This window comes from Nycticebus coucang, chromosome 8 (genome assembly GCF_027406575.1).
Source record: "Nycticebus coucang isolate mNycCou1 chromosome 8, mNycCou1.pri, whole genome shotgun sequence".
In the NCBI taxonomy this organism is placed as follows: domain Eukaryota; kingdom Metazoa; phylum Chordata; class Mammalia; order Primates; family Lorisidae; genus Nycticebus; species Nycticebus coucang.
In genome coordinates, this window is record NC_069787.1 from 128,183,379 (window position 1) to 128,209,248 (window position 25,870).

The window sequence follows — 25,870 nt, forward strand, 5'->3', positions numbered from 1 at the left end:
CCTGTTCTTCTAGGTCTCAATGGAGGCTTCATTGTTAGGCGCGACTAAGTCACTGGGCATCAGAGATCAACTCAACCTCAATCCCTCTTCATCCAAGGAGGTTGGGGGTGAGAAGGAATCACATGGTTCAACCAGCCCTCATCCAGAAGCTGTCCAGAAGTCGTCACATTAGGAAAAAAAAGATGTTTCTATCACTCAGGAAACATCAGGAATTTTAGGAGCTTTGTGTCAGATGTTCTTATCACTCAGAAAATCCCAAAGATCACAGGAGTTTTGTGTCAGTAACTTGGGCTGAAGACAAAATATGAGAACAAAAGAGTCTCCTAGTGTCCCTATATTCAAGGGTTTAGGTAATCTGTGTCGGGTACTGGGGGGCAGAGACCAAACATACATTTCTTTTTAATCGTGGTATCACAGTGAGGCTATAATGGAACGCTGTGTCTTCGATTTCTGTCATGTTACAGGAATTCAACAATGCTAATGAACTTCCATGTTCCTTGTTAAAGATTCTGGACTGATTGCAAATGGACACAACTTTCCTCTCAAAAGACTTGAGATTTTTATAGCAGATGGTTGCTCACTGCACTCTGAAACACTGATTCTCGTATGTGGCCACACTCTGGGACTACCTAGGCAGCTTTAGAAACTATTGATGCCTGGACCTCAGCTATGGGGAATCTGATTTAATTCTTCTGAGGCATGCCCTATGCATCAGGATATTAAAAAGCTTACCAGATGGTTCTATTATAAAGCCCACACTAATGAACAGATGTCTGAAAGATTGTAATAGGGGATGCTCTGCTTATCGTCTAATATATATTTATTCCTTTGTTACCAAAACTCTTACGGCTAAAGGGTTATGGTATTTTGTTTTCTCTTTCAGAGTTATGACTTCTTCTAAAGCTGCTATTCAGGTCCTCTGTAGACAGAGGTTGCTGGGCAGGACAACTAACTAGTCCAGTCTTTTTTGGAAGGAGCTGGCAGAGCCTCAGGAATTATGCTTTGGGCAGGCAGTAGGTCATGGTGCCAGCAAAATAAACAAATTTAAATACCAAACAGATATGCCAAAAGGAGACACTGAAACAAGACCGGAGATTTAGGGGATTAAAAAGAATTAAATGAAAGCAAAACAAATGAAAAGTTGTTTAAGAGATTGCCAGAAATATTTCAAAACTGATTTTGTCTAAGAAAATCATCATATACGTGAGAAAAAAGTACCTATACTGGTGGCGCCTGTGGCTCAGTTGGTGGGGCGCCGGCCCCATGTGCCGAGGGTGGCGGGTTCAGACCCGGCCCCGGCCAGACTGCAACCAAGAAGTGGCCGGGCGTTGTGGCAGGCGCCTGTGGTCCCAGCTGCTCGGGAGGCTGAGGCAGGAGAATCGCTTGAGCCCAGGAGTTGGAGGTTGCTGTGAGCTGTGTGAGGCCATGGCACTCTACCGAGGGTCATAAAGTAAGACTCTGTCTCTACAAAAAAAAAAAAAAAAAAAGTACCTATACTGCAATATGGAGTGTGTGTGTGCGTGTGTGTGTGCGTGTGTGTTAGAAATACAGTGGTCAAAACTAAAACCATTGAACTGTTGATTATCCAGAGGTACCTTACAAAGTTTACAGATTTTCCTTAAACACTCTTAGAAGGTGCATTTGTGAGAGAAAAACCTGTTGGCAAATCATTGACAGATTGGTACGTAGCTCAAATTTGGGACTCACAGTAACAACTGACTCTGCTGGCTGCTTGCTACAACACAGGAGGGATATTACCTTTGACTGACAGAAATACTCAGGAGCACCTTCTGTCTCCAAAATTGTCTGATTGGTGGATATTGGTAATTGGGGAAGGGATTAATCTGAAAGTCACAAAATTCCTGAAGATCATAAAAAGATGAAGGAGGAACTTTTAAAACAATAGGCATTGAACAAAAGGTTAATGTCACAATGGCTGGCTAATTTTCAGCAATATCTCCTCATTTTGATTAAACATGAAATTTTTGATTATGGTGCATAATGCAAGGATACATGGTGGTTCTATTAGTATAGAGTATAAATGTCTTAGCACAATAACTAAGTAAATGAGATGAGGTACATATTAACCAGTGTGACGTTCCCAATTCTATATGAAATCAGCACATTGTACCCCATAAATGCATTAATGTGTACGTGATCTATGCGTGTATGATTTATCTATGTGTTTATGTTTATCTATGTGATTTAATAAAAAAAAGAAATAAAAAATAAAAGTAGGTTCATAAACTGAAGGGGCAATATGAAATTAGAGTAAGATAGTTTCAGATTTACTTTTATGTGTGTGTTTATTTATTTGAACTATTTAGTGAATTTACTCAAATGAAAGAAGATTAAATAATACACAAAAAGTATTACAAATCTATAAATAGTAAAAAGTGAATATAAATTAGCTAAGTTCAAGGACATATATAGTGGAGTGTTCACACATATCCACCTTTTTCATTAGATAGGGATAACACATACCTGTGTTTCACGATGATTCTGGGGAACAATATGCCCTATTAAAAATATTCTGGTGCTGGGGCGGCGCCTGTGGCTCAAGGAGTAGGGCACTGGTCCCACATACTGGAGGTGGCAGGTTCAAACCTAGCCCCGGCCAAAAAAAAAAAAAGAAAAAAAATATTCTGGTGTAGAGTATGTTTTAACACCATTCTATGTGAATATAAACCCTTAATTTAATTACATAATTTATCATGCCAGAAGCATGGTTAGTTTTAATGTTTTTAAGCAGTTATTGGTATCATAACACTGTGGCTTGTTAATAATTAAGGCATTTTGCATACACAGTATCTCAATGTGGACAAAAACATTTAATATTGATTTTTGCTGACGCTTTATCCAAATTGTATATGAAATCAGCACATTGTACCCCATAAATGCATTAACGTGTACGTGATCTACCTCTTTATGATTTAATAAAGAAAAGAAAGAAAATAGTTGCGCAGATTTACGTGCCTTTTTACAAAACACAATCTTAAAAAAGGTGAATGATGAGTGGTTTTTGTGGTTTCTAGTAATACGTCCTGCCTTATATTTTTGTATGGTATGAATTATATTCTATGCAGGCTTGCACCAAGACCCAGCAGTCCTTAAACAACATTAGCAAATAACCACGTAAACCCCAAGTGCCGCGAAGGTGAGCCAGTCTCATGGGGCACTTTCACCTCATTGAACCTGAAGCTGCTCCTTTGGATATTTTTCCACTTTATTTTATTTTTTTTATTTTATATTTTATTAAGTCATAAATACATAATCATGTATACATTAATGCATTTATGGGGTAAAATGTGCGGATTTTATATACAATTTGGAATGCTTACATCAAACTGGTTAACATAGCCTTCACCTTACTTAATTATTTTTTTCCACTTTAGTGTGAAGGAAATTGTTAAGGTTTTATTAGTGATTTCATTATGTGGCTTTTTAAAAGGAAAAATCGTTTTGGTTTCTTCCACTATTCACAGTTCTCAGAGGAGACCTTTTTCAGTAAATCATAGTCCAGAGCTATTTTGAATGACCAAGTGGTATTTAGTAGATAAAATCTCTCAATGCAACTGTAATAAATAAGTATCTACACCCATAGCCATTTTCCCAGTGTAGCCTGGACCCAAAGTCAGAGGGTTTTCCTGTTTCCACACTCCACTTGATTGTTGTTTTACAATTTGAACATTTCCGTCATTTATAATTTATGTTTTGAATGATGGTTCTCACCACCATCTTTTCATGAGTGCTTGAAACCAGTTTCAACCAACTATTACACATCCTTCAAATTTGCTTTTGAGTAGTGACTTTACTAGAGGCACAAAATCCATGCAGCCACCAAGTGAGATATATTGTTTTTCTTACTGTAAACTTTTAGGGAGCACAGGAAGGCAATCTACCGCAAGTCCAAGATCTTCTGTCCTCACCAAGTACACTGCAAGTTCACTTATACGTCCTTTTTTCTAGAAAGTTAAAACTACATTCAATCTTAAATTCCTGCTGAACAGAGCTGGAGCCATTGTTATGTGGTCTTGAGAAAATTTATGTAAAAAAAAAAAAAAAGAAAAAGAAAGAAAGAAAGAAAAAGAAAAGAAAAGAAATAAAACCTAAACACTGTTTTTTGATGATGGGCTTTTGGTTCGGAAAGAACTAGGATCACTGGACTTAATCAAATATGTTGCACTATCATAGCAACGTTTTTTGGCAAGTGGCCTGCAGAGGCCAGCTCATTTATTTTATTTGCCGTGTCCCACTTCAAGGAGACTTTTTTCTGTGATGAGGATTTGGAAAGTGTGGAAGAAGCTGGGCCCTAATCTTTAACACGAGACTTGCTTCCTATTTGAAAGACCTGGAGAATCACGAGAATGGTATGTGAGTTGTGCGCGTGCAGGACGGCAGAAAACTGGCCTTCAAGGGAGAATGTGTATGTGAGGTGTGGCAATGCCAGGCCTGATGGTTACGGTAAAGAGTCTCCAGATTCCAAAGGTCTCTTGATGCTAGAGGCAGAGATCTTGCTTAAGGTTTGAGATTTTGCAAAACAAATTGGAGACATTCTGTCTGACACTTTTCACATCCCCCCACCCTTTTTTTTTTTTTTTTTTTGGTTGCAGCCATCATTGTTTGGAGGGCCCGGGCTGGATTCGAACCCACCAGCTCAGGTGTATGTGGCTGGCGCCTTAGCCTTTTAAAGCTGATGTTTGATAAATAACTTTTACTTAGTTTTCCTGCTTTGTGAAAATAAATACAGACCCCAGGTTTACCTGGGAGGGCTTCTCCCAGAGTTCCTCAGTACCCAGCACAGACTCTGTGCCAAACCTCTTCATTCCTCACGCCAAGACCTCCTCTTCTAGTGACCCCAAACCCTTTCCCAAAAGGGCTGATGAAGCTTCTTTCTATGATCAGATCACCTTAGCCATTTATCTGGGTTTTCCACAACTCCAGCTGTCCTAGTTATATAAGCAGCCAACTGTTTTGGAGATTTCTGAATGGTCTTCACATTCTTAATAGTGACATCAGAGAACCTTTTTCTAGGAAGATCAATGGAATGATCCTCAGTATCACTACAAAAGTTGGGTTTTGAACATTGTGAGTTTTAGATGCCACAATCCTTTAAACACCAGCACCTTCACCCACCTCTGGCACTGACAGACCTCCCAGGCAGCCTAGAGTGTCCGCAGCTTCCTTGGAGTTTTATTTAAATGTTCATTTTGGAGACAGGTCTATTTATGCTAATTGCCACAGTGTCGTGAGATCTTTAGCATCTCCTAAGATTCTGTGAGTGAGACTGCTTTTTCTCTTCTTGTAGGTTTTCCCAACACAAAATGGATACTAAGAGGTTTGGGGACCAGTAAAATATAATGCAATTATAGTAAATTTGAAATTTGTGAGTCAATCTCTTTCTCTCTCTCAATATATAGAGACAGAGAGACAGACAGACAGTCATACACACGGAAGCTTTTGAAACCTTCGTATACTCCTGCTTAGAATAGCTGTGGGATTTCTTAGCTTATTGATGCAACTCTGATAAGACTCTGGAAGAAAGGACAGAGAAGCACACTTTGGGTAATTTCCACGTGCCTCAGCTCATACTACAGTGAGGACAATGGAAGCAGTCGTGAAGCTAGAAGTTCTCTGTCTCTCCTCACTTGCGGAAGCTTAAACAATTTCCCCCAATTTTTTTTTAAATCATCCCATTTTTAAGTAACACTATTACAAAACATTCCTTTGTTCATTACAGAACTGTTGTAGGAGCCAAAAATGAGAACAAAGTGATTATCAGCAGGAGAATATTGAAATGAACTATAATACATCCATCAGTGGTGAAATAGCATGTCTCTGCTAAACAAAGTAGATGCGTCTTCACATCATAACAAGACATCCTGTCTAAAATATAAAGTTAGAGACAAGGGGGAAGGTGAAGACTGAAGAGGATAGTATCATTCATAATATAGACATTAAAATTTGTAAGAAATACACAAAATGTCTGCTCACTGCTTGTCTCTGGGATGTGAGAATGTGGAGTTGAGGGGGTATGATTATTTTACTTTTTTTTATTTTTAAAAAACGTACACATAAATTACCTATATATTTTCAGGTTAATTTGACTATAAAAACGACTAGGTTACAAGGTTAGGTAGAGTCCCTCTTGTAGTTGTGTTTTGCACCTAAGAGGTGTGCCCTGTACCTTACATTGTGCCCATTAAGTGGGAGCACACCAATCCCCCTCCCTCCTCCCCTCTCTCCCCTCCCTCATTCCACCTCCACAACTTGAATTGGATTGAGTTTTCCCCTCATGTGGGCATGCATTATATCAACTACTGGCTTCATATTAAAATTTGGTACATTGGATATTTGCTTTTCTATTCTTGTGATGCTTTACTAAGAGGAATGTGTTTTAGCTTCATCCAGGTTAATACAAAAGATGTACAGTTTTCATCTTTTTAATAGCTGAATAGTATTCCACTGTATACACATACCACAGTTTGTTAATTCATTCCTGGGTTGATGGGCACTTGGGTTGTTTCCACATTTTGGCAATTGTACCTTGAGCTGTGATAAACAGTCTAGTACAAATGTCCTTATGATAAAATGATTTTTTTTTTTTTTGCTTTGGGTAGATGCCCAACAATGAGATTGCAGGATCAAATGGGAAGGCTAATTTGAGTTCTTTAAGGATTCTCCATACTTCCTTCCAAAAAGGTTGTATTAGTTTGCCGTCCATCAACAGTGTAAAAGTGTTCCCTTCTCTCCTCGTCTGCACCAGCATCTGCAGTTTTGGGACTTTGTGACGTGGGCTTTCCTTACAGGGGTTAGAAGATATGTCAGGGAGATTTTTATTTGCATTTTTCTGATGATTAGAGATGAGGATTCTTTCCTGTGTTTGTTAGCCATTTGTCTGTCTTACTTAGAGAAGATTCTGCTCATGTCTCTTGCCCAGCAATAGACGGATTTGTTTGCTCTTTTTTTTTTGTTGGTTACTTTGAGTTCTCACTAGATTCTAATTATCAATCCTTTGTCAGATTTGTAATATGCAAATATCTTTCCTCCCTCTCTGAAGGTTGTCTTTTTGCTTTAATGGTGTCCTTAGCTGTGCAATTTAATGGAGTCCCATTTGTTTATTTTCGTTGTTGCAGTTGCCACTGAAGTTTTCATAAAAATCTTTCTCCAGGCCGACATATGCAGGAGTTTTTCCTACACTTTATTCTAGGTTTTCAGCACCATTTGTTGAATAGGGCTTCTTTCCCCCAGTGTATGCTTTTGTTTGATTTATCAAAGATCAGATGGCAGTAAGAAGCTGCTTTCATCTCTTGCTTTTCTTTTCTGTTCCGTATGTCCATGTCTCTATTTTTGTGCCAATACCATGCTGTTTTGATCCCTGTGGACTTGTAATATAACCTAAAGTCTAGTAGAGTGATGCTTCCAGCTTGTTCTTATTACTAAGAATTTCCTTAGTAATAAAGGTTTTTTTTTCTGGTTTCATACAAAACAAAGAACTATTTTTTCCATAAATTATTTTTGTTAGGAGTGAAAAATGGGATTAATTTTTAATATTGAAACAAATATTACTCTATGGGTTCAGGTTTTAATAACTAAAATGCCTAAAGAGGTTTAATTTCTAATTACAATTGCTAAATTTGCTTAGAAATAATGTCTGCAAAGGGCAGAAATTGTATTTTTGGTCTACGAAGAATAAAGTACAGGGTTTTGATCCTAGCAGATTTTTGGTAAGAGCAATCATAATTCATTAAAATTACCATTGCTCCACCAAGCACCATTCCTTCAAATATTTTCCGACTGGCATACGATTTTAAACATTTGTCCAGGCTGATCTATGATGATAATCTAACCCTGAATATTAGCATATGATAAATAAGGTGGATTTCAAATGTTCATTTATTAATATGGAATTTATTATCGTGTATTCTGGCAGGTCTCTGATTACAGTATTTGTATATTCTAACTATCATGAATGTAAAGGCAATGTGAATTGACATGCATTCTGATGAGCTATTTGCAGCTCTTCAATCTGGAAGTCAAACTCAATCACATAATTACTCTGAAGATACCTCTGCTTTTAAATGATCTAATCAGTCAATCAATAAACTGAAAACTACCTCTAATTTTCATACAGTGAAAAATGAAAAGCCTATTAAATGACTAATGTATATCCACAAGGTAAAAGGCAGAATATGCCTACTTCAGAATATTTAGCCTCTTTTTTTCAGGTAGGTGACAGGAACAACATCTGTTGGTCCTGGCATGATGCCATTGGCAAGTGATCTTTCCAGGTTAATTATTGGATGACGTGCAGCTCTTCAGTCATTTAACTGTGCTTCATTATGAGAGCTTCAAGGAGGCAGATGTTTCTTTAAAGGAATCGGGAAAGTGCAGTGATAACTTCATTGTACACTGACAAGAATTCAGACCTCTTCTTGCCAATAGAATTACTAGATGAACTGAGATGTTAGTTGTTCAGTTCTTGAGTGTACTATTGGTAATCAATCATTTGATGGACATAGGAAGGATTAATATCAGAGAGTGTCGCTGATATTTCTAATTAGAACATCAAAATATCATCTCCTTAAAATTACTCCCCCCAGGAGCATTCCAACCGTAACATTTAAAAGAAAATGTAGATGAAAAATGAAATATACAACAGTAGTTTAAGTACACCTTTTGGTATATATAGGATTTCTGCAGCAATAGATTTTAACTGTATTCCCAGTCAGTAATATTATCAGCTGTTTTCCAGTAGCTATAGGCGCAATTTTCTTTTTTTATTGCTCACTGGACCTGAGCCTACTCAATTTAGTGTAGTTGGCTGCCTCTTACTTTCTTAAAACACAGGGCTTTACAGTTTCCAAGAATGTTTATGGTATCAGAGTAATTTGAAACAGGTGTTTAAGCCTCTCACCTCTGCTGTGTAACAGAAGGTTTATATATTTGTAATTATATATCCAGACAGACCACAGCACTTGGAATGACCATCTGTCACAAAATGCATGTTGTTTACTGAAAGAAGATTTTTCGCCACAAACTTCTTTGAAAGGAAAGGGATACACTGCCCACCCTTTTGTGTCCCTTACTCATCCTTATGTTGGGTAAATGCAAAAGAATTACTTTTATTTCTTTGCTTGCAGAATGTCACCAAGGAAAGAACATTAGAATAACGCATAACATTTCTGCTTGGTTTGGTTTACAAAATTGTTAGCCCCAAATTTGAGAGAGCATTTAGCCTGTGCATTTTCCCCAAAGGAGTAATATCGTAGCCTATACGCTTCCTTCTTTGCTTCGCAGCACTAAACAGCCTCGGCTTTAAGTACTAGTTCTCTTTGCAAGAATCTGAGCTCTGGAGTCATAGTTGCCAACTCACGTGCCCACAGGGACTAGGAGAGTAATGTGAATTAGTGAATCTGCCAGAATAGCAATTGTGGCAAGCTGGAGAGAACCCATCCATCAGGAGGGAGCAGCTGATAGATGTGCTGACAAGTGCTGTAAAAAATGAAGGCCCAGCACCATTGGATCTATCAATCTTTCAGAAAAAAACTAGAAATCTGAACTTTACAAGCTATCTGATCATGTTTAAAGACTAGCATTGCACTTTTAAAAATGTAAATGCGTTGTGGGTCAACCAAATGTATGTAGTCTGAAGTCTGCCAATTTAAAACCTAATGCTTGACTAAAAATCTCCTGATTAAAATAAAAGATCTTCTTTCAGAGTTGATAAGATATTTTGCCTTGGGGTATACACACAGGATTTATTTTAGCAAGAATTCCACAGCTAGATATCGTCTTATTAAAAGCTCGCTAATGATAGTGGTGGCAATGCTGATGATGTTTGAGCTCGTCTTGTTGGTTGGCAAGTGCACTCTGAGGTCATGTTCACAGCTACTCCTTCATAGATTTCCTCATCATAACATAACTTGGACTTGGAAGAAAAACAAAGAAGATGGGTTAGAGTTAATCCTGGAAGTACAGTGTTGAGACACTGCTCAGGAATTTGGGAGACTAATTCAAATCTATTATTGTAAGGATGATCAGGTAAAATGTATTTTTTCTACTAAATATTTATAGATGCCGGCTGTGTGTTGAGCATAGTTCAGTTTATTTCTTCAACAAAATATTCACTGAGTGCTTATTATGTGCCAAGCATTATTCCGGGAACTGAGGATATAACAATGAGAAAATAATACCATAATGTTTGTCCTAATGGGGATGTAGGTAATGAGCACTTGGCAAAATAAACAGATAGAATATATAGTATGTTAGACCGTGGCAGAGACTATGGAGCAAATAAAGCAGAGAAGGACATAGGGAGTCAAGGAGCTGGAAGACATTAGAAGTGAAGAATGACGCCATGTTGGAGCTTGAGGAACTGGGTTGATGGAATTGCCACTGTTGAGAACGGGAAAGGCGAAAGGAAGAATAGGTTTGGAGAAGACTATTAGGAACTGAGTTTTTGATGTGTTGAGTATTTAGTTAAGGCAATGTCAAATAAGTAGTTGGATTTGGAGGGATATTTCCAAGCTGGAGCTTTAAACTTGGGAGTGACCAGAAGGCATTTAAAACCATGAGGTTGCAAGAGAATGAGGCCTAGAATTCAGCTGGTCTCAGTGGGGCCCAGCAACCCGGCGATTCAGAAACAGGTGTTCATTAGCCATGTTTTACCAAACATTGAGTAAGTGGTAATATTACAGTGGTGTGATAGCCTGTCCAGGTGGGTCAAAGTCAGGAAATAGAGTATGAGGAGCCAAAGAGAAGTAAGAGAACAGAAGCTCAGGAGAACAGGACTTACAGGCAGCAGATTACTAAAGTTGGAGCACACTCAGTGACAGGGCTAGATTGAGGGAACTGATGTAGCTGGGCCCTTTATTTATCCCAGGCGTTGGGAGGCAGCTCAGTCTACAGGTGGGGTTGAGTAATCGCACAGGCCCTGGTAGAACATGTATGACTGGGAGTCACACAGACCATGCTATAGAATTTGCCAAAGCAACGTAAAGCCAATCCCAAATCAATGGAAAGACGATGAAACGTTGCTCTATTGGTTTGACAGCCTGCTCAAACTGGCTGATACATCTGCTGAGTTGTTTGAACGGCGGGACAACTGAAACTTTTCCATCCACCCTGCCCAGCTCTTAGCAAATGCCTGACTTCTTTGCAGGCTGGGTCAACATTTGCCAAGTGTATGCAGGTGGACCCAGCCACACAGACACGGACATGGACATGTACAATGCCTTTACGGGGACAGTGAGCACTTAACTTTAGTGCTGATATTTTGTGTATTTTCCATAAAATCTTTGTTTTTTTGGAAGAGTAGATATGGTTGAACTTTATATCCTGGAAGAACACTGCAACTTGAATTTTAGTTATGACTTTTAAAGTTTCCAGTAACTCTTTAAAAAATGGTTTGTTATTCCACGATGCCAACTCCAAGGGCAAACCTTTGACAGCTCTAGATGGTAATGGGCTTCCGCCTCCCCCAGTGTCACCCTGGGCTAGGAGTTTGCTTAGCCTGAGGCTGGGGAAAACTTTCCTAGAAGGAAAAAACATTGACAATGAGCTTGAACTATTCATAGTTGCCCCTCCCACACAATCTGCCAGGATTGGGTATTTTTTGATCTTGTAACAGAAACCTTCAGCTTTTTCTGAGCCTTTTCTGTGTATGTTGTGGAATAATAACATTGTTTTGAGTCTTTACTACTTGAAGGAGCTAATTTAGTGCATAGAGCAACTTTGTGATCTGTTTCTGTTTCCCAGCAGAGCAGCTCCCCATTTCCTGCAGGGGTGAAAGATATTCTCCCTGGCCCTCTGCCTTCTCAGAGGTTTCCTTCTCTTCAGAAGATCTTCCATGGTTTGAAAACTCTTTTTCTCACTGCTGAATGAATAATCTTGTCTAATATACTAATATATAGCTGTATATCCTGAGCACTTAAGATTTTTCCATATGATGGCATACTGTCCTGACCAAAATTTAAATTTTGCCCTTCTACTGAAAGGAATCCTCTTTAGCCATGCTTTTGTTTTCTGTGTTCCTGAAATTACAACTTTTTTTTTTTTTTTTTTTTGTAGAGACAGAGTTTCACTTTACCACCCTCGGTAGAGTGCCATGACGTCACAGGACTCACAGCAACCTCCAGCTCTTAGGCTTCCGCGATTCTCCTGCCTCAGCCTCCCGAGCAGCTGGGACTACAGGCACCCGCCACAATGCCCGGCTATTATTACAACATTTTGTAAAGAAAAAATATTTATTTAACCAGAAATGATTTTGTAATGAACTAATAATGACTTATGAAAATTAGTCCCCACTCGCAGGTCCCTCTTTGCTCAGACGAGCATCTCTGGCCCATCGGTTCCAACATCTTTGATGGTCAATCTCTTGGGAAAACTTAGGACAGTACGAAATGAATTAAAAGTAAATGATTATAGAATAAAATTAAAATTTGTATAAAAAGTACAGGATAAAAAAGGTGTAGGATAAAGCGCACACAAGTAGTACTGGTAAATTACTTAAAGCCATAGGCAAGAAGAATCTGAAGTTAAACCAGATAATATTGAAGGCATTAAAAAAATCACTGAGGATGAGAACAAAATTATTATTATTTTAAAAGATAATTATTTGACTTTGAATAGCTTATAAGAGGCCCTTGGGAAAACTAGTGAAGCCCCTGAATGCAACTGCAACTGACCCTCATTTGTATTTTGCTATGACGGTTAAATGAGAAGGCAATTCTGCTGTGCTACCAGTATTTTAAAAACCAGCCTGTGCACTGGTACAATGGCAAATGTAAAATTGCAGTAATAGTGATAGGGTGCCTGGATAATAGGGAGCTTATGAATATTAAATGAGAAGTAGAATGCTCTGAGGAGACCAAATGGCACCTTTAAGCACCCGATAAATGTTAGTTATAATGATTTAAACTAACAGGATTTGGTGATCTGCTGCATTTGGCCAGTGAGAACAAAACAAGTTTTAAGAGTTAATCCAAGGCCTGGACTGTCTTTCTTATCAAAATAGCCAGGGAATGGTTTTTGTAATAGTCCTTTACAGAAGTTCTAATACAGTTCTTTATGTCTTTGCCTAACAAATGGATCCTGATGACCAACCCACCACACCAAGTCCCTTCTCCTCCCATGACCTGGTGCCTACAGGTCCCTCCGCTGGGAAAGCTTAAGCCCCAGCTGCCCACTGTTGAGTCATGGCCAGTTCTCTGGTCTCAGCTCAAAGTGTTGAGTCTTTAAAGAAGCCTTTATTGGTCACCCTGCTCGCCACCTCAGCTGTCTCCACAGCTCTTACCAAACTCTGTATGTACCTTACCGTCTTCCCCTGTAGCTGTAAGATCTATAGTAGCTAGGTCTGTATTAGTATTTCCACTGTCTAGGAATAGTCCAAGGCAAAAAACTGATGACCAAAAATAACATGTTCAGTTAATGAATAAGTGTTTAATCATCTATGCTTTTGAATAGTAAAAACTAGAATGAATATTAGAACAACAAAGGCAACCAGTGGGGTGTAGAAATGGGGCTGGGAATTGGGAGTTAGGGAAAGTCTTGTTTATCTCATTTTTTTTGTGCTTCCCATTCCCCTTTATCTTATTAAAGTGCTAGTGGTGAGGAGAATATATTTAATAGCCTTGTAGTAAAGGAGCATAGAAAATCTCATTCATATACAAGGTCATGAAGATAGACATTGTTAATACCAGAAGCCCACAGAGGACAAAGTTCATGGTGTCCAGCCATCTCTCTTTACTACTAAATTTCAACGTATGGCATGATCAAAAGGCATAAAATAGAGTCAGAGATGGTGGATTTAAAATAGCGATCCCTGGATTCTCCAGCATGTATTATTTATATCATATCACACCCATATTCACGTATGTGTGTATATTTCAGACACATGTAGTTTGAGCTACAGTGATGTGGTCTTTGAGTTATGTATATATATATATATATATATATATATATATATATATATATATATATATATATACTCAGACCTATATAACAATAAGCTATGCTGGTATTGCACCACCAAATGCTTTGTATTTGATGATAATTTTGTAAGCCATACTCACATCAACTAATTTTCACAAAATAGATACTATCTCATTGCAATGAATGTGAAAGTTTTGCAAATTTTGCCAGTGGAATATTTCTTCATATAAAGGGAGAACTTATTTGTATTACTTAGGTGGTATTTTTATTACATGGGTAATTTTGCATTAATGGTGTTTGTTAAAATTTATTTGATGCTAATTATTTTATGGTGGTAAACCTGGTGAATTCAGATGAAATAACCATATTGGCTCCAGGAAAAGAATCTGGATTTTTCACTGGAAGCTTTTCCTAATTTAAATTGTATTTTGGAAATCATGATCAAAGAGTTTTGAGCTTCTCTTTGCCTATTATTTAACTTAAAACATTTTTTTAAAATTAAAGTCCTCTAGGGAACCAAGTGCCTAGTCCTTCTAAACCAGGTCTCCTCAAACTTTTTAAACAGGGGGCCAATTCACTGTCCCTCAGACCGTTGGAGGGCCAGACTATAGTTTTTTAAAAAAACTATGAACAAATTCCTATGCACATTGCACATATCTTATTTTGAAGTAAAAAAAACAAAACGGGAACAAATACAATCACACCACCTCATGTGGCCCGCGGGCCGCAGTTTGAGGACCCCTGTTCTAAACAGTATTTTTCTCAATGCAGGTAGAGGTAGGTTCACCAGGCTTATTCCAGGTCAAATGGCTTTGAAAGGAATTAGTGACCTGAAGATTGGTTAAGGAATTTGATGTTTCACCCTAAGCATTATAAGCTGTGCATTATTCCTGAAGTGCCCTTTCTGAAAATTGTTTCCTCTAGTGAAGTCCTGTAGCTGAAAGAGTTTATTCATTCTTGTTATGTTGCTATTCAGGATCACGGAAATAAGAAATGCAAATTCCAAGAGCTTGACGTGGTTACGGAAATCCATTAAACTAACTCATCTTACTTAAAACTTGGGTTACAAGATAGTTACTGTTGTTTCTTTTTCTTATCAATGAAGCTTAGTTGATGAAATGCCTTCTTATTCACTTGCTCTTCTTCTTACTATTAAGTCTATTCTTTAATTTGTGCTACATCTAGGAGTCACCTTTTCTTAGCTTTTAAAACTAAGTTTCAAGTTTGAGGTATAACTTTAATCCATTAATTAAATCAACAGAAATGTCTAAGTAGGAAACATTACTATAGGCTTTAGGCGGATATAATACATGAATTAGAAATCACGGCAATATGGACACCTGAAAAGTGATGTATCCGTCTATGGCTGCAAGAATGCAGTAGAAAAATGTATTTCTTTGCAAAAATGATGGGCAGGTGTTTTTAGGAGATGGTTGTGTTGAACCCTGGAGGATTGGCAAGGATAGGTTGGGTTGCAGGTCTGAAGGGAAGGATCTCTTGGGACCCAGAAAACGACATCACAAAGCCAAGGCCTCAGAAGCAAAGTTCTTTCTGATCCTCTCCTAACCTCCTTTCAGTCTCATTCACCCTAAGGCAAGTCATAGGCTCTTGGGTCCCTCTTACCCAATGCAAGTTATAGAGACCAGAACCCCTTTTCCCCAAACCTAAAACTATTACCCAATTTCCTCCCCATCTTTCTGTGTAAAAAAAATGGCCACAAAGAAATTTTCTGATATATCAGTTCTAAATTTCAAAATATTAAGAGGGTAAAAATGTTTTTGTTACATGCATAGATGCTTGAGTCAGGGCTATTAGTGTGCTCACCACCCAAATGCTGTACATTGTACTTGTTAGGTCAGTTTTTACCCCTACCTTCCTCCCACCACCTCCTTCTTAATTTCCAGTGACTTTTACTTCCCCTTGTACCCACGTGTGCCCATTGATTAGTTCCAACACTTTAGAGAGTTCCAACACTTCCCCATTCCTAAGATATTTCACAGGACAGTGGTGTCCAGTTCCAACCACATTGCTGTAAAGAACATTAATTCTTTTTTTTTTTTTTTTCTGGCTGAGTAGTACTCTGTTCTAGTGAGCTGGCATGTGGAGGGAGACCTCTCATGACCCAGCACAAGGAGGGAGAGCAGTTTGAGTGGAACTGATGGGAAATGAAGAAATGAAACCAAGAAAGACAGGAGACGAGTGATAGGATGGCGTCTGAAGGACTGACGCAGCTGATGGTTGCAGCCGGTACCTGAGCCCTGGAAACAGCTTTATTTATACAGTGTCTTAACAAGACTGGGTAAATCTTACACATGGGATAGAGGTCAACCTAAAGGAGGAAAACTGTGTGTTTGCCGATAATAAGCAAAGTATGCATGGGCTACGTGACTTCTGGCGGTGGAAAGAATGTTGTTAAAGGAGGAGACGAGGTTGGGAGCTGTTCCCTGAGCATTTCCCAGGTTGCAGGGGCCCTCCTGGCCACAGCCGCTCTCCACATTCTATATACCACATTTTGTTAATGTACTTAAGCATATGGACACTTAGGTTAATTCCACATCTTTGCAATTATGAATTGTGCTACAACAAACATTTAATTACAGCTATCTTTTTGATATAATAACTTCTCTTCCTTTGGGCAGGTACCCAGTAGTGGGACTGTTGGATCAAATGGTAAGTCTACTTTTAGTTGTTCAAGGAATCTCTATGTTGTTTTCCATAAAGTTGTACGAATTTGCAGTCTCCACCAACAGAGTTTAAGTGTTCCTTTCTCTAAATCCATGTCAGCCAGCATCTATTATTTTTTAACATTTTAAAAATAGCCATTGGGTGGCTCGGCACTGGTAGCACAGTGGTTATGGTGCCAGCCACATACACCGACGCAGATGGGTTCTAACGCAGCACAGGCCAGCTAAACAATGACACCTGCAACAGAAAAATAGCTGGTGTTGTGGTAGGCACCGGTAGTCCCAGCTACTTGGGAGGCTGAGGGAAGAGAATTGCTTAAGTCCAAGAGTTTCAAGTTGCTGTGAGCCGTGATGTCACAGCACTCTACTGAGGGTGACATAGTGAGACTTTGTCTCAAAACAAAACAAAACAAACAAACAAACCAGCCATTGGTAAGGTGATATCTCATTGTGGTTTTAATGTGCATTTCTCTGATGATTAGTTATCCTGAACTTTTTTTTAATGAATATTGGCCATTTGTCTATCTTCTTTTGAAAACTTCTGTTCATGACTTTTGCCTACTTTTTAATGGGATTATTTGTTCTCTGATATCTCTTGTTTGATTGTAAAAAATAAGACACCCATTCCGAGGTGGGCCCTGCCCCACATCTGGCCCACATCTGGAAGGCAGTAACGTTGCACAGACAGGCCCAGAAGAATGTAAACAGATGGGTCTTGTTAGATTTGTCCATTCAGTCTGTTACCATCAGTTCATATACTTTTCATCCAATCACATTTCTACTTAGGTGTCTCTTCTTCGTCAAAACGAAGCATAAAATAAAATAACTTCTATTGTACCTTTGAGTCTTCATTCTGCAGGGTCCCATGTCATGCAAAATATTTGTTATGAATTTCTCTTGTTGTTCTGTCCTTTGTCATAGCGATGTCAGCTATGACCCTTACAATGGAGAGGAAAGAATTGAGGTGGGAACATCCTACTGAATTTTAAATTAAATTCATGGAAAGATCCCATTGTCCACACAGAGTAGAGTATAAGGATTGATATGAGGTGGGTCTGGAAGGAGAGGATGGGAACTGGTAGTAATGAACTTGAATACCATGTTCGCAGACATTATTTAGTGGGTTGTTGAAAGCTAATATCCGATGTGCTGATCCACTCGGTTATTTATGGCATTGCTCTGTTTGTCTGACATGTCCTTATGTTTCCGTCTTGCTCTGAGAAGCTCAGAAGTATAAGTAACTCTTAATAACGATTCAGAGAAAGATGAAAAGAAAAGATAGAGGCTATATCAAGCTTGCACAGGAATTTACATCTAACCTTGTCACCAATTTAGTTATTTCATTTACATATAGGATAGATACTTCAGTTTGACCAAGAAGATAAATTTGACAGGAATAAATGTACACTCTTGTATTTAGTTCATATAAGTCAGTGGCAAAGTGCAGAGTAGGTTTGACAATTACCCAAGGTAAAAAGGAATTTATTTGACCATAAACTAGACAAGGAGTAATGTGACTGCTGAAAAACAACATCTATAGTTTAATTGGTAGAGATACATTAACTGGAATGAGTACTAGAGTCTTCAATTATTTGTTGAAAAAAGCCCAAAATCATTTCAGAAAGACTTGACATTTAAATATATTCACATATAATTTTAGTGATTATATGTAGTTAAGAGCACATTAGGCAGTTGGTAGTTAGGAATGGCTCTCCTGGGAGGGGCGATGGGGTGAGGTTCCCATCTCTATGCTGCTCACCTTAATTCTGTCCCAAGTGATTCTCACACCTGGGGAGGACAGATCACCCTACAACTCTACCAGTCAGAACTTAGCCTGACAACTGCAAAAGGATGTGGAAGACTCTCTAGCCTAGCAACAGGTGCGATAGAGTCTTAAAAGTGAGCTAGGACAGCCTTAAGACTAGTGATCACGTCATTAGCGAAATTCTACATCGTGTCTGCAGCCCCACGGGCTCTCAGAGTTGCTCATGAGCTCTCTACCTGCGTGCAGTAAGACTCTGATTCCAAGGCGACCTCTGAACCACAAGATGAGCCCAGCCCAGGTGGTATAAAAGAGAACCATCAGCCATATCTTGGGCTAGTTTGCCTTTTCTTTGTCGACAATGGGGGCTGGTTCCCTGGTTGTCACGAAGGTATCCTTCTCTGACAGCCTACACCTTGCTCTTACTCTATAAACCCATCTTTCTCTTTCTCAATAAACTTTGTTTCATGCTCACCTTACTTTGGGGTGTCTGGTCAGTTTTCAATAGAGAGAGCTCCAAGAATGAGGACCCAGATAGCTGCCTGGAACTCCAACATTTTAGAATGAGGGAGCTGCCTTGGAACCCAGCAGAACTCCTTAATAATGCCCTATTCATAGTGAACTAACCTGTTTGATTTAGTTGTACCTGCTGAAGAACAGAAGTATGTATATCATGGAAAAAAACTAGTATTTAGATGTGAAAAGTTCTAAACATTGAATTCTGACAGCTATTTTCTCTAGGGATGCCCTACAGTTGAAAGAGTTGATTAGCTTTTGTTGTATTGCTATTCATATCACAAAAGCTAGAAATTTAAATCCTAATGATTTAGAAATGATTGTGGAAGCCTATTGGTAAAATATCTTTCCTATCTTCCTCAGAGAATTGTTGAGAGAATTCACGAAACCACCTTATTATATGCTGTGATGCTTGAAAAATCACAAGGTTTTCTGATTAGTAAGAAGCCATTCGTGGCTCTCTTTTAGCTTTGGATATTCAAGTCTGTCAAAATCAGAGTGTTACATGCTCAACCTTTTCTGAAAGTCTCTTTCTTCCCCCATCCATGTTGCTTGCAAATAAATAAAATGTTGAGTAGGTCCTAAAAGCAGTCCCAGAATTACATGTAAGAAACATCTAGGGTAGTTGTAAGAAGACAGAGAGCCTTTCAGATTTGCTGAGTTCGGATTTCTGGAGGTGGGTTCCAGCAATATACATTTTCAACAATTAAACCCGTGATTCTTAACTGGGGGTGATTTTGTCCACAGTCTTGAAAGAGCTTAAGAAATATTGCCCCCAAATATGACTCCTTGGTATAAAGAATATTTTTGAATTGAAGGTCACTCAAGGTCAAGAAACATTGGGAGAGGCCTTCCCTCCATCAGCATAAACTGGACTGGACTGATCAGAGGATCAAACGGGGGGACAATTGACTACCCTTCCTGTTATCTAAAAATATGCTTTCCTAGCAAGTACCGTCTATTGTTGACTCTTCATTATTTCTTTTATTTATTCACATATTTGTTTCCAAAACTTATTTACAAGGGTCATTAGTTAAAGGTAGAAAGATGTAAAATTTTAAATCTAATATTAGAATTAACTACTTTGGCCTTATTTCTGGATTGCATTTTTAAAAGTTTCCTTAATTTTAGAATTAATTCTTATACTGGAAAAATAGTAATCAAGATGAGGTTTCCAGCCAAGGGCTTCTTTTCACATGTAGCAAAACTTTCTTAATTTGTACTGTCCGAAAGGTTAATCTGAGACCTTAAGAAGAATCAAACATATAGAATATTTTTAAAATACATAATTCGGTTTTATTGTGTTCAAGGCCAGAGAGATATTTTGTTGATAAAATTCAGGAAGGAAGACATGGACAATACTTTTAAGTTGTTTTTATATACAGATAACAATCAGTTGTAATTAGCAATTCATTGGTTGAATGCGAACACAAACACTGGTGTTAAAGTAGTGATTGAAACAGCAGTTGTCTTTTACTCCTCAGAGAAGAAGCATTTTCATCCTTCTCACTATTGATTTGCTGACAAATCCATTTTATACTAGAGTAGTATCAGGGTAAAAATCTACCCAGTTCTTCTAAAATACCATAAATTCTTCAAGCCCTTAGAATACCAATACACAACACCAATTTTTATTGACTTTGTTTTCATTGAAGATCATTAGTATAATATAACAATCACCTTGTTTATGTGTTTAAACCTAATTCAAATTTAACTTGATGAGGTTTCTCTAACAGATGTTCTCTCTCATAATGATTTCTACGGTGACTTTCATTTCCGAAAAGCCTTCACTCTCTAATGAAAATTTTTCAAAGTAATAAGATGGAAAAGACGTGCTAAAATATGTTTGAAGACAGAAATTGAAATCATTTTGGCTAAATGTATCAGGTCAGAAGTGGTCCTCATTACTGATTGCTGCTATAGATATTCCCCTTGTGTAAAGAAAACCAGTTATTGATTTTTGAATTTGAATTTATTTTGAGATAATTTATTGTCTATGTTATGAATCCTTATCTCCACTAGGAAAACCCACTGTAACAAGAATTACCTGCTATCCTGATGTCTGCCTACTGTTTCGCTTAATTTACTTAACCCCTGCTCACCCAGAAACTATTATCATAGTTTTCATGAAATGCATAAAATTAATGTGTCCTATTGCATGTTGATGTAGTGACAATATATTTCAGCCACATTTAATGATGGGTTGATTTACTTTAAGAAATAGTTTTTGAAATTTTAGTTCCTATTGTCTTAATTCTATATATAGATCTATCATAGATCTATTGTAGGGGGGAGGGAAATTTTTTCCCTTTCCCCTGAAAGTTTGCTAAAAGATCAGCTCACAAATAAGCCAGATTAATAGTAGAAAGGTTTGTTTAGCATGTGCGTGGGGAGAATCACAGAGTGCTTACCCAATATCCCAATGAAGTTCAGATATTTTTATCTGTCCTTTTGGAGGGCAGGGTGAGATGAGGAATACAGGTAATTCTGCTTAGGGAAAACAAGTGGGGCTGGGGGGATAAATGGATGGGGAAAACAGATTGACTTGCAAATTAAATTAAGCTGTGAAAATTAAATTAACCTCAGGAACAGGTATTATATGATATCTAAATGATACGGGCCAGATCTGGCTGCCTTCTTGATCCTCCTTCCTGCAATATATTGAGCTATGAGAGAGAAGGGAGGGCTATTGCCCCTTCGATCTTTTGATAGGTCCCTTCAGTCTGCGCAGTTTATGCTGAGAAAGCCCCTTCCAATGCTTGTTGATCTTGAATGCCCTTTAATTCAAAATAGTCTTTATACCAAGGAGTCACACTTTGTTTTTGTGTTTTTAGTATTTATTTATTTTTTTAATTTTCTTGAAACAGAGTTTCACTATGTCGCCCTCGGAAGAGTGCTGTGGTGTCACAGCTCACAGCAACCTCTTGCCTCAGCCTCCGGGTAGTGGGGACTACAGGTACCTGCCACAATGCCAGGCTATTATTATTATTTTTTTTTTATTGCAGTTGTCATTGTTGTTTAGCAGGCCCTGGGAAGCCTCGAACCCACCAGCCTTGGTATGTGGCTGGCACTGTAACTACTGAGCTATAGCCTCTGAGCCAAGGAGTCACATTTTGGGGTGAAATTTATTGAGCTCTTTCACTGTACACTCTCACAACACTACCCAGGATAACAGACACATGCACAGGTCACTGATTAAAATGTAACTGGAGGCAAGTGTTCGTCAACATGTAAAAAATAAATTCAGACATTGAACTTAACTCCTATTTGTTACTTCATTGAGGTTCCGTTTAAGAACCATCCCATGGTGTTGATAAGGCAAAGGCTGTGCATGTGTAGAACAGGGCATACCTGGGAAGTTTCTGTACCTTCAGCTCAGTTTTGCTGTGAACCTAAAACTGCTATAAAAAATGAAGTTTATTTAAAAATCAAAAGGGACTCTCCTATGCATTAATTATAAGGGCTTCCAATTTGATTGAGATGGGGCCTTGGACGTAGATGCCAAACAAAACATGCATACTTATGGACTGATGGAGAAGCAATTAAATTTTGTTTATTTTGTTTTGAGACAGGGTGTGGTGCAAATGGTTCCAGCATAGCTCACTGCAATCTTGAACCCTGTGGCTCAAACAATCTTCCCACTCCAGCCTTTCCAGTAGCTGGGACTATAGGGAAATGCCATCATCCTTGGCTAATGTTTTAACAAGATTTTTTGTAGAGAGAGAGCCTTGCTGTGTTGACTAGGCTTACATTATTTTTTTATCTACCGTCTTCTGTTTTGGTCTCAACTGAGATATTGCAATTCAATGCAGCTCTCATCTGCATTGCTGGTACCAGACTTAAGGGCTTAGTTGCCAAGAGAACTACACTTACGTCAGATGTCAGCCACCAGTTTGGGGGGTTTCAGGGCCACCTGCATTCTGACCAATGGCCACCTATTAGGGAGTTCCAGATTCGCAGATTCGATAATTTACTAGGATAACTCATGGAACTAAAGAGAGCACTGCACCCCTGATTAGAGTTATATTATATAAAGCTACATGGGGCTAAGTCTACGAGGATCTTGAATACTGAGCTGAGATGCTTTACCTTCCTGACACGTTGTGTGTTCACCCACCAAAAAGCTCCACTGAGCTTCCATATCTAAAGTCATTTTTATTTGATTGATTGATTGATTGAGACAGAGTCTTGCTCTATTTTCCAGGATAGAATGCAGTGACGTCATCACAGTTCACTGCACCTCCAAACTCCCTGGCTCAGGTACTCAAGGAGCTGGGACCACAGGTGCATGTCACCATGCCTTGCTAATTGTTTCTATTTTTAGTAGAGATTGGGCCCTCCGTCTTGCTTAGGCTGGTCTTGAACGCCTGACCGCCAGCAGTCCTCCCATCTTGACCTAGGATTGCAAGTGTGAGCCACTGTGCCTGACCTAATATCCAAGTTTTTATTGGGATTCCATCACCTAGGCATGATCGATTAAATCATTAGCCATACGATTGAGTCCTCCTTCTCCCTGGTGGTTGAGAGGGCTAAAAATTGCAACCCCCTAATCACAAGCTTAGTCTTTCTGGCCATCAGGTGCCATGCTTATATCTAGGGCCAAGGCTGGGTCATATCATTAATATAAAAGATACTCCTATCGCTCAGGAAATTCCAAAGGTGTTAAAACTCCTTGCTAGAAACCAAAAGCAAAAATCAGACAAATTAACTCACACACTGTACTGTAAATAAATCAATAAACCTGTTTTAATAAATATTTACTAAAGTAGTGCCTACTATGTTCTAGGACTCAGGGATGTACCCCTTGTGGCCCCTAGGCCACATACAGATTTTTTGAGGCCTGTTTTGCGTAACTCTGGTGTTGGATATTGCAAAAATTTTGCAAGGCCTTTTTTTTTTTTTTTTCTTGCTTATCAGCTTTCATGAGTGTTTTTGTTTTTAATGTGTGGCCCAAGACAACTTTTCTTTTTACAATGTGCAGCAAGGAAAACAAAAAGTTTGGATACTCCCGTCTAAGAGCTACTTTAGCAATAAACATAAACCACAATTACTTTTTAATGAAAGGTTTGGGGTGGATGGGGCCGTAAAAAACTGCTCAAAAAGTAAATAATCAGCTGAAGCAATTTTAGAGACTAGTGAGAGTGATGGAGAATTGTTACGATTTAAAAACTTTGAGAAAAAAGCACTTATACAGTAAGTTATCATTATTATTTCAAATTTCATTTAATTTTATAAATCAGAATTTAATTTTCTAAATGTTGGGCTAGAAAGTGTGAAACCAAGGTTGGGTCAGAAATTCTGATCACATGTAAATAAAACCTGCATGAAAATCTTCTGGTTCAACATTTCTAAAGCTTATGCTATTTCCATAATTTTAAAGTATACTGCTATTTTGAGTTTAATCCTTAGCCAGCAAGAATTCTACTGGCTATTTCGTTGACATTTTTAGTTGGTAGAAATAAACTGATATTCCTCAAATATGTATGTGATTCTTTTCAGGTTTTATCTATCTCTCTTGTCATATGTGAATTTAAACTGTATGGAGTTAGGAAAGTATTGAAGAAATTTACCACATCAGGAAATTTTCTCTTCTGTATATTACACTTTCAATAGAATTAAAATCTATCCATTTATTCAGTCCCATTTTTTCTTATTTTGGTGCAATTTTTTGTTCTCCATTGCCAAAAAATAAGTGTATTGACAAACAAGTACCATTCCACATCATATCAGGGGGCATGATCCCTATTATTACTAATATTTCAACATGCTGAACCAAATTTAAACATTCAGTGTGTGTTTAAAGCAGATACATCATAGACTATTATTCCAACAAGCAGAATCATGAAGTTTTTGGAACTTTGCTTTTGAAATAGTTTTTCATGATTATAACACGTACACATTCTTTTGACAGTTTCTCAGAAGGTTCTGCCTTCATTCCTGGAGTGGAAATTTGACTTGTGATAATCATCAGGAAAAAAAACAGAGTCAAAATATTTGAAAGGGGGTTGGAGAGTGATCTAATAAATGCTACTTTGGCAATGAAAATAGAAGGATATGACGGACTTTGTTTAGAATGTTTATACTCTGAAAGATAACAATCTTTAAAGCGTGACTGTTTTGGTGTTTTATCAAAATTATCAGACATTACTGATTAGTTTTATCAGCAGGACATTAGAGGTACACTTCATCAAGATATTTACATTATCAAGTCTAATTTTAATAAATTTACTTAAAAATAGTTATTTCTTCTATGAAACAATGGTTCTAGTAATGATAGTGAATTATTTGATGACAATCCAATTTTTTACACAGCACAGAGATAACTCCATTCTCAGCAGAAGTATTGGTTGTTTCAGAATGTATTTAACTTCAATCAGTTGATTTTGTTGCTTTTCAGTTGGAAGAATGCCACTTGTTACTTTAGCTTCGAGATATACAAGTATGTATTTATTTGAAATATTAGAAGTAAGAGATTTTTGTTTAGCATTTTTCAAAGGTTTGCTTCCATATTCCTTTCACTGAAGGATGAACTTGTTTTATGCCTGCTCTGAGCTAGACAGCACAGCAGATAACGTATGCTGAGACAATGGGAGAGAAAGTGATCAAGGTACATTGGGTTCATTGGAGAAGCTTCCGCAAAATTTGAAAAATAGGCAAGAATTCCCTTGACTGTAATGTCCCTAAGTGTCACCCCACACACAACAAAACACTGTTGTAGGTGTCGGGGAAGGGAGAGAGAATATCTGGTTAGGAATGTCAAGTTAAAGTCACGAATTGGACAAGACTAAGTTTCAATAACTGAACCGATCAGAACATTCTAGAACCTCTGTAGGACGTAGAAGGGTAGAAAGAACACGTGCATGGATTAAGGTGGGTATTGAAGCAAGAATAAGTGATTTAGTTTTCTGTTGCTGAGTTACAAATTACCACACGTTCCGCAGTGTGAAATGGCACACGTTTCAGATCTCACAGA

General features: G+C 38.1%; 1 pseudogene; it reads right to left on the reverse strand.

Annotated features, from left to right (window-relative positions):
• Positions 1-3,566: 3,566 nt before the first annotated feature.
• Positions 3,567-25,870, reverse strand: part of LOC128591440 (KATNB1-like protein 1) — a 77,020-nt pseudogene continuing 54,716 nt past the window's right edge.